Consider the following 13962-nt stretch of genomic DNA (forward strand, 5'->3'; position numbering starts at 1 on the left):
CAAGAACCCCTCCCTTGCATGATGTAATTTGAGAACAGTCCCTAACTCTTTTTATTACCCGGTGAAACTTTTCCATTTAATGAAAAAAAAAAAATGTTTATCAAATAAATCCAGTGACAATGTCACTTGAGTCACTTCTGCCAGTCAACGTCAGAAACAAAGTCCCAACCATTCTGACATCACCCACCTTTCCCGGGATGCAAACCAAATTCTTTGATAACCGACCGACGAGACCAGGGCATCGTTTCGCGCATGCCTCGCACCTTCCCCTTATCAGCAAGTCAGCAGGAGCAGGAGCGCACTGATTACACAAAGGGTACCCTCCTTGCCATTGCAATGCCACTGTCAACTCTCGAGTGTTTGTGAGTTCCCTCTCGCTCTCAAAAAATCCGTCGTCATCACCCACCACCACAAAGAGTCAACCAGCGGCAGCTCAACAGTTCCCGAACGTCATCGGTCGCCGTCAGTTCCATTCTTATCGCGGTCCGAGTCGAATCGGTGTTTCGCTTCCGCAAGATCTCCTCCCCCGCAGAAGAGACACACAGAAAACAGAGGAATAGGTGGAAAGGTGGAAATGTGAATTTGGTGGAGTGTCCGTGCGCCCGCTTTGTTTGAATGAACCACCCCACCCCAGGGGGAACGCATATCGGTCGCAGTGCAGTCCGGCAGCAGCAGCCGAAGGGAATGAGTGTGTGAAGCGCAGGTTGGATTCGAAGAGTGGGTGGTGAAAATTCAACCACCTTCCACCCATCCTGCCGAGGTTGGCGAGCAGGAGAATAGCAACGACAACAAGAAGAAGCAGAAGGATTGGCAGCGGTTGTTGTTTCGGGTGAAAGTTGAATAGGCTCCTTCGTCGACGCCGTCGTAGCGGAGTCCTAGTGGGTAATTGGTGCAAAGGAAACGGAAAGTGTTGGTGGTGCTTCTCTCTTTCTGGTGCCAGGCAGGATGTGCTGGCGGAATGCGATGTTGTGAGCCGAAGGGAGGCCGGGCAAGAAGCGGGCTATTGCGAGCGCATTGCACATATAGCGCAAGTGGAAGGAGGATTCGCTTCCCTGAAGTTCGACCAAGTGTTGGCGTGCGTCGGTATAAGTGTGTGTGTGTTTGTGTGCGAGAGCTGTTTGGCGTATCGACAGAGAAAACAGTGTTCTTTTACTGTGAATTTCGCAGGAGAAACTAGCTAGTCGTTCCGAAGATAGTGAGATCGGCGAATTGCAAATTTTCGTGGATAATTGCAGTATGCAGCTCAAGTAGCGGGAAGCTGGGGAAGAGTGTTTGTGAATTCGGTGTACAATTAAGGGAAAATTTATACAATTATAAGCTACCGACACTTGAATTCAAGGAAGAATAACGCATGAACTACGACTCATATGCAGGGAGGCAGATGAACATACAGGACTAATTTTGTTTAGATCATAGCAGCGGAATTGGTAAGTTATGATTTTATGAGAATTAGTTAGTCTTGTTTCATTTATAAGTTCTATTAAATATTCAATGTTCATACCTAGAAGTTAATACACTCATACTTTCTCCCAAAATGAAATAGAATACTGAAACTCGAGCAATTAAATGAACCCAAAGACAAATTTTACCGCTACAACCACTGAAATCTAGGGCTTTTAATTTGTTTCCATACCCTTGGGCTTGGAAAAATGATCAGTTATCAATGTGAATTAATCCGGAACTCAGATTTGATTTCAGGTGAAATCACAGATGCAAGCTTCCGGGACAATACACAAATCCTGTGACTAATAAAAAAAATCAATATCCTAAATCGTAGAGATTTTGGAGTCGGAAAATGTTCTAACTGAACAAATGTTCGCAAATGACTTTTCATATTGGAGTGCTGATTTCTTGCATAAGGGAATGATTTTGCTTTAAAAGCGTCGACTACCTTTGAAGAAAATTAAAAATCTCATAAAATTAAATTTCAATCCAGCAAAATCAGGGAATCCCAAAGGGAATTCCGAATCCTCTCTCATCACTTTAAAAGCATGATTTTTCTCATGAAGTCTCGTACAATTTAATTAATCGGTGTAGTTTGAGGATATTTGTTAATAAATCAAATTGTAGATAGAGTTGCGAGCTTTCGGTTGCTCAAATAAATGATTGATCGGAGATGTGCCAGCCACAGGTTGACAGTCTCTTTAATTAAGTATAAGTCTTAACCTAACCTCAAATGATTGATGTGGCATTTTTGCTAGCTTAACAGAAAATTACTCATGATTTTGGCCCTATATAGTTAACACAAATCAAGCTTCAACTTGGGTTGGCACATCCCTAGGTTGCAGTGAATTCGGGCGATCAATAAATGTGTAGACACGAGACGTTGATGGTTGTAACAAAATCCAACCGCCGAGTTTGTTAGGGTGGCTCTCAACGGATCCTAAACCTAGTCTGGTCTAACAAAATAAACTCCCAATCGGATTGGTGCGTGTCTAGGTGGATGTTGAACAGGGTTACCAAATTGAAGTCAGTGATTTTGCTCAAACAAATCTTTTCATCTTTGTTTTTTTTTTGCAAAAAAATCAGTGTTAATATTTGTTTCAATGATTTAAATTAAATTAAATTATAAAAAAAAATATTTTCTTCAAGGGGTATTCAACTCTGTACATCCCAATCTGTGCCGGAAGCTAGGTCAAGCGTTGTACCGAACGTACTGAAGTGTGGCAATCAAGTCAGCAGTCTCAGTAACCCATGAGTTTGGCAAACCTGATTTTTGAGATTGTGTGTTTACATTTTCAAGTCAAGGACGGAAAAGGTCGTGAAACTTAATTCCAATATATTATTCAACAAGCTGGTTGCCGGTCATCCGCTTCAAGAAAATGGCACTCGAAGATTAGCCACTCCACGAGAAGGAGAAGGGTGACTGATGGCAGAAGTTGTCCATCCAGGAGAAGACAGTTCTCTACCGTGCGTCATTCTGGCAGACGTTTGCCGAAACCAAGTATCCAACCGGCAAGTGGAAGATGAATCTTGTTTGCAATATCATCATGCTACTCGGGTAATGCTACAATCTGAAAAATAGGAAGGACTCGACCTAAAATGCCCACCGGCGATAGTAGTAGCAGCAATAGACCTGCAGTAGCTTCCCAGTGTCAGCAGTCGTGGTTAGGTACTAACTGGTTGCATTTGTTTGATAACTACCTCCTCCTTGTATCTGCCTGTTGTTTCGCCATATTTTTGACGTAGGACTACGTCTTTGATTTTTATATGGGGCTACTGTAGTAACACTGCCCATAATCGCAAGTCAGTCCCATCTGTAAAAAACTGGAAATGGGAAAACGGCGTTCAAAGATTTTTCAAGTTTTCTGATTTGACACTTATGTTGGAGGGATAAATTTAAAAATAAACGTACAAAGTGATAGAATGCATCTATGTTTACTCAAAAATATTGAAAAAATATCGTAAAATTTTTATTTTATGGCCAAAATCTGAGTGAGACTGACTTGCGATTACATTTAACGTGAATGAGAAAAATAACCGCAAGTCAGTCACAATTCCATGACGATGCTGCATTAGTTTAGCACAGTATTGAACAGTAGAAAGATACCGTGGTCCCATAGAACGTTATTGAATGTTTCTGGATTTGTTTCGCTGATTCCAGAGCAATGGCCGAAACATACTCCGGTGAGTATGGCTCTTCATCAGACCAGAGCTTTTCATAAACGTGCCAAACCCACCATGCGATAAATCAATACACATGAGAATTCAAAAATAAGATCAATAAGAGTCATAATGAGTGAACAGCACCATGTTGGCCACACCCGGACATGTAAGGTACCCCCGGGGGTGTGGTAAATCCATTTAAATCAAAATCCATCAAGCGATACATCAAATCACATGATAATTCAAAGCCATATCGATTGGCGGTCAAACTGAGTATCGTAACAACTATATTGGCCACATCCGGACATGTTCCAGATACCATAGGGGAAGTGGGCAAATCTGTCTTTAAACAAATCTCATGATGCGATGTGTTGTCTAACATTTCTAACATATTTTTTCTAATGGGACTGACTTGCGGTTACTTTTCGCTGAGGGACAATTTGACTTGGTATTGTTTTTCATTTTTCTTGAACAAACCACCTTTTTTCAATAGCACATCTCAAAAAACATAGAAAGATAAACTGATAATGATGCTAACTCAAAATTTATAAAAATTCAGATGGGACTGACTTGCGATTACCGGCAGTACACCTTGTGAAAACCGAAAATGGAACATTTAACAAATTAAGGAAGATTTTGAACGTTAATAACTCAGCTGCCCTGGTCAAATTTCAATAATTTTATCACCAATCGATCAGCAATTTGGCTACGCATCGATAACAATGCTTCGGAATGTTGATTTTCAACAAGAAACTATTGAAAATCTGGTAAATGTCCAGCATTGTCCAAACGCGTCGAATTAACTAACAAATCCACCAATTACCTACATGCATATGCTGCTTCCCCAGCACAGTCGTCAGAGAGTAGTAAGTAGACGAAACAAGTCGAAGTGGCATTCGCCTCCAATCCTCGGGCACGTGCGAATAGGGAGGATGGAATTGCGTAATATTTTGCACATTCATCGCCATATTCAGAACCAAACGCAAATTCTTCGACATAACCACCATCCGTCGTCTGGCTCGCCGTGGCGGTGTCTGACGTATCTCCGGTCTGATTTACGAGGTGAGCTGAAGATATTCCTGAAAAATGAGATCCGTGATGCTGTCACCTTCAATAAACACGCCAAGCGTAAGCGGCCATGGATGTCATCTACGTTTTGAAGTGACAGAGACGCACTCTGTTTGGTTTCGGAGGTTAAATCATCACCAACTTTGGCAACAAAACGGCTCTTTTCAGGGCCACCAATCTTATTACAGTAAAGAGTAGGAATAGAATTCATATGCCTGTCCATATTCAGAACCAACGACCACACAAAATGCTCATGTAATCAAACTGGAAGCATGGGTACAAATTATTTTGATCCAGCTTGATCAACTTTGAATCGCCACGGCCGGATATTTTCGATGGAAGAAGCAACAATCTAGCATCTAATTCGACGAAGACGGTAGGAAACATTTGTGAAGCCGAGTTATTTACAAAAGAGAGTGTCGATGAAGAGAATCAATCAATGTAGATAGGACCTATTGAAAAGTGACGCGAGATTTGTTTTCCGTACTGAGCTCCAATGCTAACGACGCCAGGGAGCGCTGCCTCAACTTCGGGCACGGCACCCGAAATTACAACATCAACCCATGCTGCAGCTTCTGCACCAAGGACCATGCCTCCACCGACTGCCCAGTCCTGAGGCTATCAAGTGTGTCAACTGTGGTGGTGCTCATCAGGGCTCCGACAGGCAATGCCACAAACGTGAGGAGTTCAAGCGTATCCGAAAGGATGCATTGACCACCAGCCAACCAGGACGTAAGAAAAATAAGTCCGCGACTTTCGGGCCAGGCGATTTTCCACCTCTTCGAATCAACCAGCGACCGCGAGTGCAACCCGCTCCCCCCCCCCCCCCACCCAACCAACGCCCGGTGAACAAATTCCACTTCCCCCTGGATCCTGGAGAACACCGCCAACGCTAGGAGGTATGTACTCGATGGACGTCCATGTTACCAGCGCTTTCCGCAAGTGCACCAACAAGAACGAACAGTTTGAAACTATCGTGAAACTGGCTATGCATTATGGCGTCTAAACCACTGTGCATAGTCATGTGGAACGCTTGCTCCTTAAGAGCAAAAACCATCGACCTTGCGGACTTCCTCCGCAAGCATACCATCGACGTAGGCCTCCTCACCGAGACCCACCTCAAGTCCGGCGACAGTTGCTGGTTGCCGGACTACAACATCATTCGGCTTGATCGTACCAGCTCCAGAGGGGGTGGTATTGCGACCATCGTCAAGAAAGGGATAAAATACCACAGTCTGTCCTATATCCGCTTCGTAACTTCAACTTTTCTTTGCATCTTGTTAAAATCACCCGTAACTACCTTCAGCCAAGGTCGTTCAGGGTATCGTTGAATTAGTGCCTTTCAAACACGTTCTCTATCCCAGCAGGAGTTCCGCAAGGAAATCTGTTGGGCCCTTTGCTTTACAGCATCTACACTTCTGACATTTCTCCCCTCGGAGACGGTTGGGTGTTCTTCCTGTTCGCAGATGATACCGCAATAACCGTCAAGGGTAGGATGCCTCGTGAAATAACAAAGAAGCTCCAACGATGCTTTGACGCCTTTGCTGATTGTGCCACCAAAATAAAACGGAATCGAATCATGTTCGTCGTCCATAAGTTATATTCTTAACTTAAATGTATGCAAAATTCTATACATAATAAGAGTAATAACTTGATGGTCTAAGTAGATACGTAAGTAGATAATGATTTATTCGATTTTTAGTTTAATTGCCAAAAATACTTCTTCTTCTCAACCTCTAAGCTTTGCATAATATTTTCAAATTTCCATACCTTTAAGTTTTTGTTTATTATTTTAATTGCCTTATTAGTGAGATTTTTAGCACCATACATTTAAGTTCTAGCTGGACTCTTGATCAAGCTTGACCTACTTACCGATACACAAAAAAAAATCTTATTCAAAATATGAAAAGTTTGATTTCTTTACATGATTATTTCTCCATATAAATCATATATATTTTGCGGTTTTGAATGGCACCAATATTTAGCCTGTACTTACTCAACTATAAGTCATATTTCGATACCTACTTTTGATGTCATGAAAAAAATCAGCATCTAGCAGCCCATGACAAATATTTATCTTAAAGTAAGGACCTCAAGGAACTTGTAAAACATATGAAAGGGTTAGGTTCAGAGTTACATTTTCCTCGTGTGTGCAAAAATGTGCTGCCGAGACTCTTAACAAACCGTCTCCCGTCGCAACGAAAACAACATGTGACGAGCGAGAAAGAGACACGCGAGAATAAGATACGAGCGAGAAACAAATGCGACACCCAAAAATCCTGGCGTGCGCGAGGCTCGCGCTGATCTCATGTGTCACATCTCATGGGCTATGATTAATGCTAGAACTGCAGAGCTCGAAGTTCTGGAAGGTGTAGGTAAGCGAAATACAGGCTGTTGAAACTTGGTTGCTTTGACCGACATTTCATTTGCGTTTGCACAAACCATTCATATTTTAGAGGAAAGGTAGCATATATTTGCAGTGTTTAAATTCTTGAAATCCTCTAATAGCAAAAGCCATTAATTTGCCGGTCAATTAGAATATTCATTGTTTATTTTTCCGGTTCAACACTTAACTGCACTTGCATGGCTAACCTCTTTTGACACGTAATTTTCAAAATATAGAATGGACAAAAATTCTACAAAAAGTGTATCGGTATTGTTAAGTACGGGGATTTGACCGTTGCAAGACGTTCACACATTTTCAAGGTAATTTAACCATTCATCGGCAACACAACTGGTATACATTGTTAGATGGGATGTTACGTATTTTGAATAGATTATATCGGAATACTACGAATGCAGCAATGTTATGATAATTCAATGGGTGGAAGAATTTTTTGCAGAACATTTTTTTCTTGGCGTATTACATTTACGCTTTCACTTGTACTTTGTTACCATTACTTTAAAAATGTTCAGATTTTTTTAATGTGCCTCATGTGATCGAGCATTCAGATAAATTCTCTAACAGAAGCGGTGACCCACTGGGTGATGGCGTGATCTATGCTAAATCTCGATGAACATTTCAAATGATCCTATCTGCTTTGATCGATTCTCTTCATCGACTTTCTCTTTTGATAACCACGCCTACGCAAATGCATTTGGTACTAATTTTGCCACACAATTTGATAGCAGCAGTTCATATCTTGTGCTTAGAACGTTGAACACAGCAGGGAATGCTTTTGAAGTTGAGTTATTAATGGAAGAGAAAGTCGATGAAGAGAATCGTTCAATGCAAATAGGACCTTTTGAAATGTTTATCTTGAAATAGCTGCAGCAAAATAATGACATGAGCGGGCATCGTTGGCTTTAACTCAGATGAGCGTGTAGACCAGTGTAGTGATATATTTACCATTCCAATTATTAATATCACCAAGTCCACCGACCTTCTTTCGCTTTCTGGTTTGCACGGTACGATCTAGGTGGCTTCCGCTGACCATTGTTCTGCGGGTTTCGATGGCATCGTTTTCGCGTCGATGTCCGTAATCGCTAAGAAGAAATAACCTTTTCGGTTAGATAATGGGCGACCTTGCCTTTGTATACCAACAGTGTCAGAAGGAAGCAACTGAGTATCGGCACCAATTCCACAAAGTGACCAGCAAGCGCCACCATCTCGCTACAACAAACCAGAAAGTGGTACAGCCATTGCTACAACCTGCAACAGATCAACCAATCAAATCACCATGTTGCTAGAGTGTATGGTTTAAATTTGGAAAATACCGTGTTGAAAGTTGATCTATCCATTTGAAGCACATTCTTAAGTCATCCTTTTTTTTAGTAACTTGTAATTCAGATCAGAAGAACATCAACAAATGCTGATCTTTTAAAACTTCCTGGCTGTCTAAGGAGCAATCTGAAAGAATATCCTGTTACTTATGCAACGTTTCCTGCACATCTACAAAATTTCCTTAAGTTTTAGAAAATTTACTCAAATTTCAAAGTACCTTGAAATTAAACAATGGTCCAAAAGGAACTTCATTGAGATTTTTAAGATCTCTGACAAACTGCTATGTAGTTCCCTAAACTGAAACGAAGATCCCTGAACTTTTCTATCTTTACGAAATTTCCTGAACTTTTCCAAAATGCCCTGTACTTCTATGAAGTTATACGCAGCTCCTCGAATTATTACGCAGTCCACAAAACTTCATCAAAGCTTGCTTCACGTCTACGTTTCGGGTTAATTTTTCGCAAAGTTCGGCGCACGAAATTTCATGAATTTGAGCGGAATTCTCTGAACTATGTCAAGTCTATGAGGTTTCATCAAAGCTCTGAAGTTATAAAAAAGGTCCCTGAATAATAAAGAGGTTCCCTGCCATTAAACAATAAACTTCTACGAAGATACCTAAACTTATATAAAGTTCCCACTTCTACGAAGTTTTCTGAACTTTTCCATGATCTCAGAACTTCAAATAATTTCACTAAATTTAGCTCATGATTCATCTGACATATGTTGGTCTTAATGCATTAAACAAAATATAATAATAATACCAAAGAAACATTCAAAATCAGGACAGTGTTCTAGTGAAAACAGTTAACGGAACATTAGAGTCAAACGAAGCATAAGTGTTACTAATCACATTAGCGACAGTATGAATAGCCTCATTCAGCCCATACTGTCAATTACGAGCTGCGAGGTGTATGAAGTGTCGTTGTCTTATAACTTTTTCAGGTACGAAGAAGAAGAGTTACCGAAGCAGTTCAATGAAACTCTACGAAGTTCACTGAAGTTCGGTGAGCTTCTACAAAGTTAGCTGAACTTTAAAGAAAAATCTGCACTTCAAGAAAGTTTCCTGAACTTTTGCAAAGTTCCCTGAAGTACCACGAAGTTTCTCGAAGAACCACAAAATTCCTTGCAACTCGGATAGCAGTTCGTACCCTGGTGTAGTGGCTGTAGGTGCATTATCAGACAGCACCAGCAAATCAACAGAGGAAGTGGTAGAGGTGCTGCATGAAGAGGTGGTGATAATGGACGTGCCCTCAAAAGGCCGATAAATCATGCAAAAACGTACATCAGCATCCTCGGCAGAAAGGGTTTGCGGATCTGTCGAGATTCGATGCGTTGCAAGCACAAACAAAAATATAGGAAATCGATTTAGATCTCCATTGTAATATTTGTTTAGTCCTTCGGCTCCGCAGAGCTTTCAAAGATATTGAGCCTACTAAATAAACATTTTGGAAAACATAGTTTTCGATTCAGATACTGACCGTTAAGTGTGACAAATATGTTGAATTCATCCCAAAATTTACAATCCAGTTTTCTTATTTCTCATCATATTTTCAGGTTGATTACTACTTGGAACGAACACACCATGCTTTTTATCTAAATGTATTTGAACAGTTCTCAAATTTAAGTACATGTTTGAATTAACTAGTGATGTCGGCACGAATCAATTTCAACAACGAAGTTTTTTTAAAGGGCCCTCCGAGCTATTGGTTCTCTGCCAGCTGCAAAATACCTATCAATTTGATCCACCAAGATCGATCGGATCCAAATCAGGCTGATCCCAAAATTTGAACTAATTTAATGGCGAACTGATTCTGCACTGGCTCTTTGAAGTTTATATGGGAATTACTATAAGAAAAGTGTATTTTTTGTCCTCATCGTTCTAGCCCTACACCATAATGATTTATGGAAAAGTTGTCCATCAGAGCCCCCCCCCCCTCTTACGTGAAAATTTCCCAGCTACAACTTTGTTTTTAATTGAATGTCAAGAAAATTTGTTATTAATTAATTTCCAAGTTGATAGCTTGCTGGTAGGATTAATCGGCTGTTTTCAGGGCAACACACTGCATCTTGCCCTTATGACATAATAGCCTCGTTTTGTTTTCCTATTATTCCAATGTTGTCTGCTGAGTAGTAAATGAACCATGTCAGATCTGCCTAATCAATTAATAACTAATTATCCTAACGTTCAATTTTTCAATTCCCACATAAACTTCAAAGGGCCAAGTGCAGTATGAGTTCGCATCCTAATGAGAACAAATTTTGTGAGAATGATCAGGAGCTGATTTGAAATCGTTTGAACTTGGTGGTGCTAAATCAATATTTTGAACCATGAAAATTCCATGCGCATGGATCGGTAACAAATAACTCCGTCGGTAATTGGTTCGTAATCGTTTAACTCATCTTCCGCTTGAAATACTTCTATAAAACCACAATCTTTCAACCCTCAAAAACTGAATACCAACTGATTGAAATCAATCAGTTGTACCAGCAACACGAGAATGTGACAGGACTACTCGATCAACAGTTCTCTGTTGTTTTCTTTAGCAGCCACTTTTAGCATGCACGCAGGACGTAGGTACGCTGCCGATCTCCCTGGAGCTCGCCGAGCTTAGCTCATGAGACACAGCACATGTGACACGAATGAGGCATGTAGGAACAAAAAAGAAACGCGAAATAATACGTCTCGAAATGTACCAGGCACCTACGATCTTATAGAAAGCGTGTCTCTATCACGCGGGATGGATGCACGTGTACGTTAACTCTGGGTAGGTTGCACTAAATGTTGATGCTTTAGAAAAATAATATGTACTATGAAAAATCGAGTATTTTTCAAAAATCTCTTCGGAGCAACCTCTAAATCACATTTTTCAGAGATGCCGCCACAATGTTTTTTTTTGTAACATCCCTTGCTAGCATTTGAAGGGTAAGCCCCCAGGTTTCCAGACAAACTGTTTTTCGGCCGCCCTACAAAATATGCCCCTTACGAGGGCTAAAATTGGTCAAACATATGCTACGTCATTTATGGATGATCCCTCAGTAGTCCTATCGGTCCTAAGTCAGTACATTGCAACTAGAAAAACGCACATTCCTGTTATCCTGAAGCGTCTCCCTACGTTTACCACCATATCGAAAACAGGATGACAACTCCAGGCCAATATCTCATCCATCGATTTTGCAAACAGTTTTGGAGAAAGTCCATAAGTACGTTTTACAAACTCATCAAAACTTTTACTAGGAAAAATATGATGATAAGTCCCTCGGGTAGGATCGATAGGATCCCATAAATCATTGCAACGGGAGGAAATCCGCTTCATCTTGCTCAAAAGCACTCCCCAATCCATTAAACATTGCGACGAAGAACAACATCGCTCTTGCATGCGACTTTTCCGTACCCAGTTGCTTAACACATGCAGTGCTCCCTCTTGGTGACACTGATATATGACGCATTGTGTGTGTGTGTGCATTATGAATATACATATAAGTGCAACGGATCGGTATGGAGTACAACACTCTACTGCACCACATTTGAGCTGCTCTTCAACAAACACAACCCACTTTTCTTGGCATCGCGCATCGTAGAGTTGCTACACGGCCGATAAAAGTAACTCAGCTGCTGAGGCGAATTCAACTCAAAATGGCTAAAAGTGGGGTTCCCTAATAAGAATTGTATGCTTATTTTGCTCAACGACATGTTCAGGGTATCATCCAAACTATTTGTGGAATAGTTCTACCATTTGGGCTATCTTTCGTTTATGGTATTATTTTATTAGGGTTACTTAGTGAGTGAATAAAATGTTTCTCATTTCTCCGGGATAAACTGCTTGCATATGAGGAAAGTCGACCAAAATTTTACTCAGTCTAGGAGTACACTAAGTAAACTCTTAATATTCAAGAAGTGTTTCCTGGAAAATCGAATAACTAAATTTTACTCAATTTTGAGTTGCTCTCATCGGCCGTGCAGGAAGCGCCGATATGTTTCCGCTTCTCGCGTTACCGGAATGTATCATATTTAGATTGCAGGCAGGTACCTACCTACATAGGTGCATTTTAGACATACAGAGAAGGTTTTTTTTTTTCGCAGGAATACCTTAGCATTCATTCATTCGCTCAAATCTCAAGCAAAATGGGATCAGTTTTTAAACTTTTGCAGATACTACCGGCGTATGCAGGCGGATGGCGGAAGACTGTGTTTGCATATTTGAATGCAAGAAGCTTTTCCATTTCCAGAACTTGTCTGTACCACACTGAGGTGAGCGATGAAGAACGGCATAGAAAAGAATTTCCTTTCCACTGCAGTGATTCATTTCAATTTTGCTTCGGTAGGGTGGAAGAGCTTACTTTTGATTTGAGCACAGGTGCATGCAGTTTCTTTCTGATAAAAACCTTATTTTTTCTTTATTCAAATCACATGTTCGTTTCATACTTTTACTTAATCTCAATTTTTTGAACTGGTTCTAAAAAAGAAAGATCCATTCTAGAATATTTAGTATGAAATCTCTTCATACGGTTTGAACGACCTTTTGAATTGCCTTGGAAAAGCACTCACTCCCTAGGAAAAGCTTAACCCAGTTTTTCGAGTAGCTTATTCATACATACCAGAGCAGCAAATAGCATACAGTCTATGAAATGAGCAAGAAATGTGCCAATCGAGTCTAGTGGTTGATGTAAGGAGGAAAATTATTGGCAGGCCGTAAACTTGTAGTCTAATTTTCATCAAATTTGATAAATCAACATAACATGTATCGAAGTAATTTCACAATGTCAAATTAGCCGTCGCCCCATTAATTTCGATATTAGCAATTCAATGGCAAACAAATCACTTTCAATGCTCGCCAGTGCCAGCAAACAGCAGTAAAATTAATATGCCGCAGAAATGAATATTAATTGACCTTGCACAAAAACAAGAAAACCACAAAATTGTCCGCTCGCATGCAAACGATGAGGACCGAGATTCCTCGTGCATTCGCTTGGATCGATTTTTGGCCGTTTAAAAATGGTGTGCAAACATTGTCTGCGGGTAGGCTCCATCCTTGAATTCATAACAAACCCGCTTTTTGCCAATTAAGATACGAGAGCGTTCGATCTTTTATGAGGAAGTTGTTGCATAACGAAGCTACTCGCAGGTTCATACATCCTTACACACATACATGATTTTTACTACATTCGTGTAAAACATTTCCCAATCATTTATTAAAATATTAAAACGTGATCTACCAACGTTACGGAAATTTTACGGAGATAAATCGATTTAAAGTTTTGGTTGGCCTACCAGCCGATAACGAAAGGATTTTGGAATATTTTATACTGGGAAATCCGGATATGAAAATTTCGAGCATCTGAACACCCCTCTTTTCGCGATTAGAGCCATATTTACTGAGATAAATCGATTTAAAGTTTTGATTGGGCCACCAGCCGATAAATAAAAGATGTTTTAATGTTTTATACTGAGCATACGAGCATCTGAACCCCCGTCTTTTCGCGATTAGAGCCATATTTACGGAGATAAATCGATTTTAAGTTTTGGTTGGCCCACAAGCCGATACATAAAGGATTTTGAAATATTT

General features: G+C 40.5%; 1 protein-coding gene across 5 annotated transcripts in view; it reads left to right on the top strand.

The window, feature by feature from the left end:
• The first annotated feature begins 476 nt into the window (after positions 1–476).
• Positions 477–13962, top strand: part of Liprin-gamma — a 354000-nt gene continuing 340514 nt past the window's right edge. For all 5 annotated transcript variants that reach the window (XM_065236150.1, XM_065236152.1, XM_065236151.1 and 2 more), the window contains exon 1: positions 477–1427. The gene's annotated coding sequence lies outside the window, so the exon portion shown is untranslated. The remainder of the gene's footprint in view (positions 1428–13962) is intronic.

The sequence above is a fragment of the Ochlerotatus camptorhynchus genome, unplaced genomic scaffold (assembly GCF_037179485.1).
Source record: "Ochlerotatus camptorhynchus isolate MF236.1 unplaced genomic scaffold, CSIRO-AGI_Acam_v1.1 ptg000530l, whole genome shotgun sequence".
Classification (NCBI taxonomy): Eukaryota; Metazoa; Arthropoda; class Insecta; order Diptera; family Culicidae; genus Ochlerotatus; species Ochlerotatus camptorhynchus.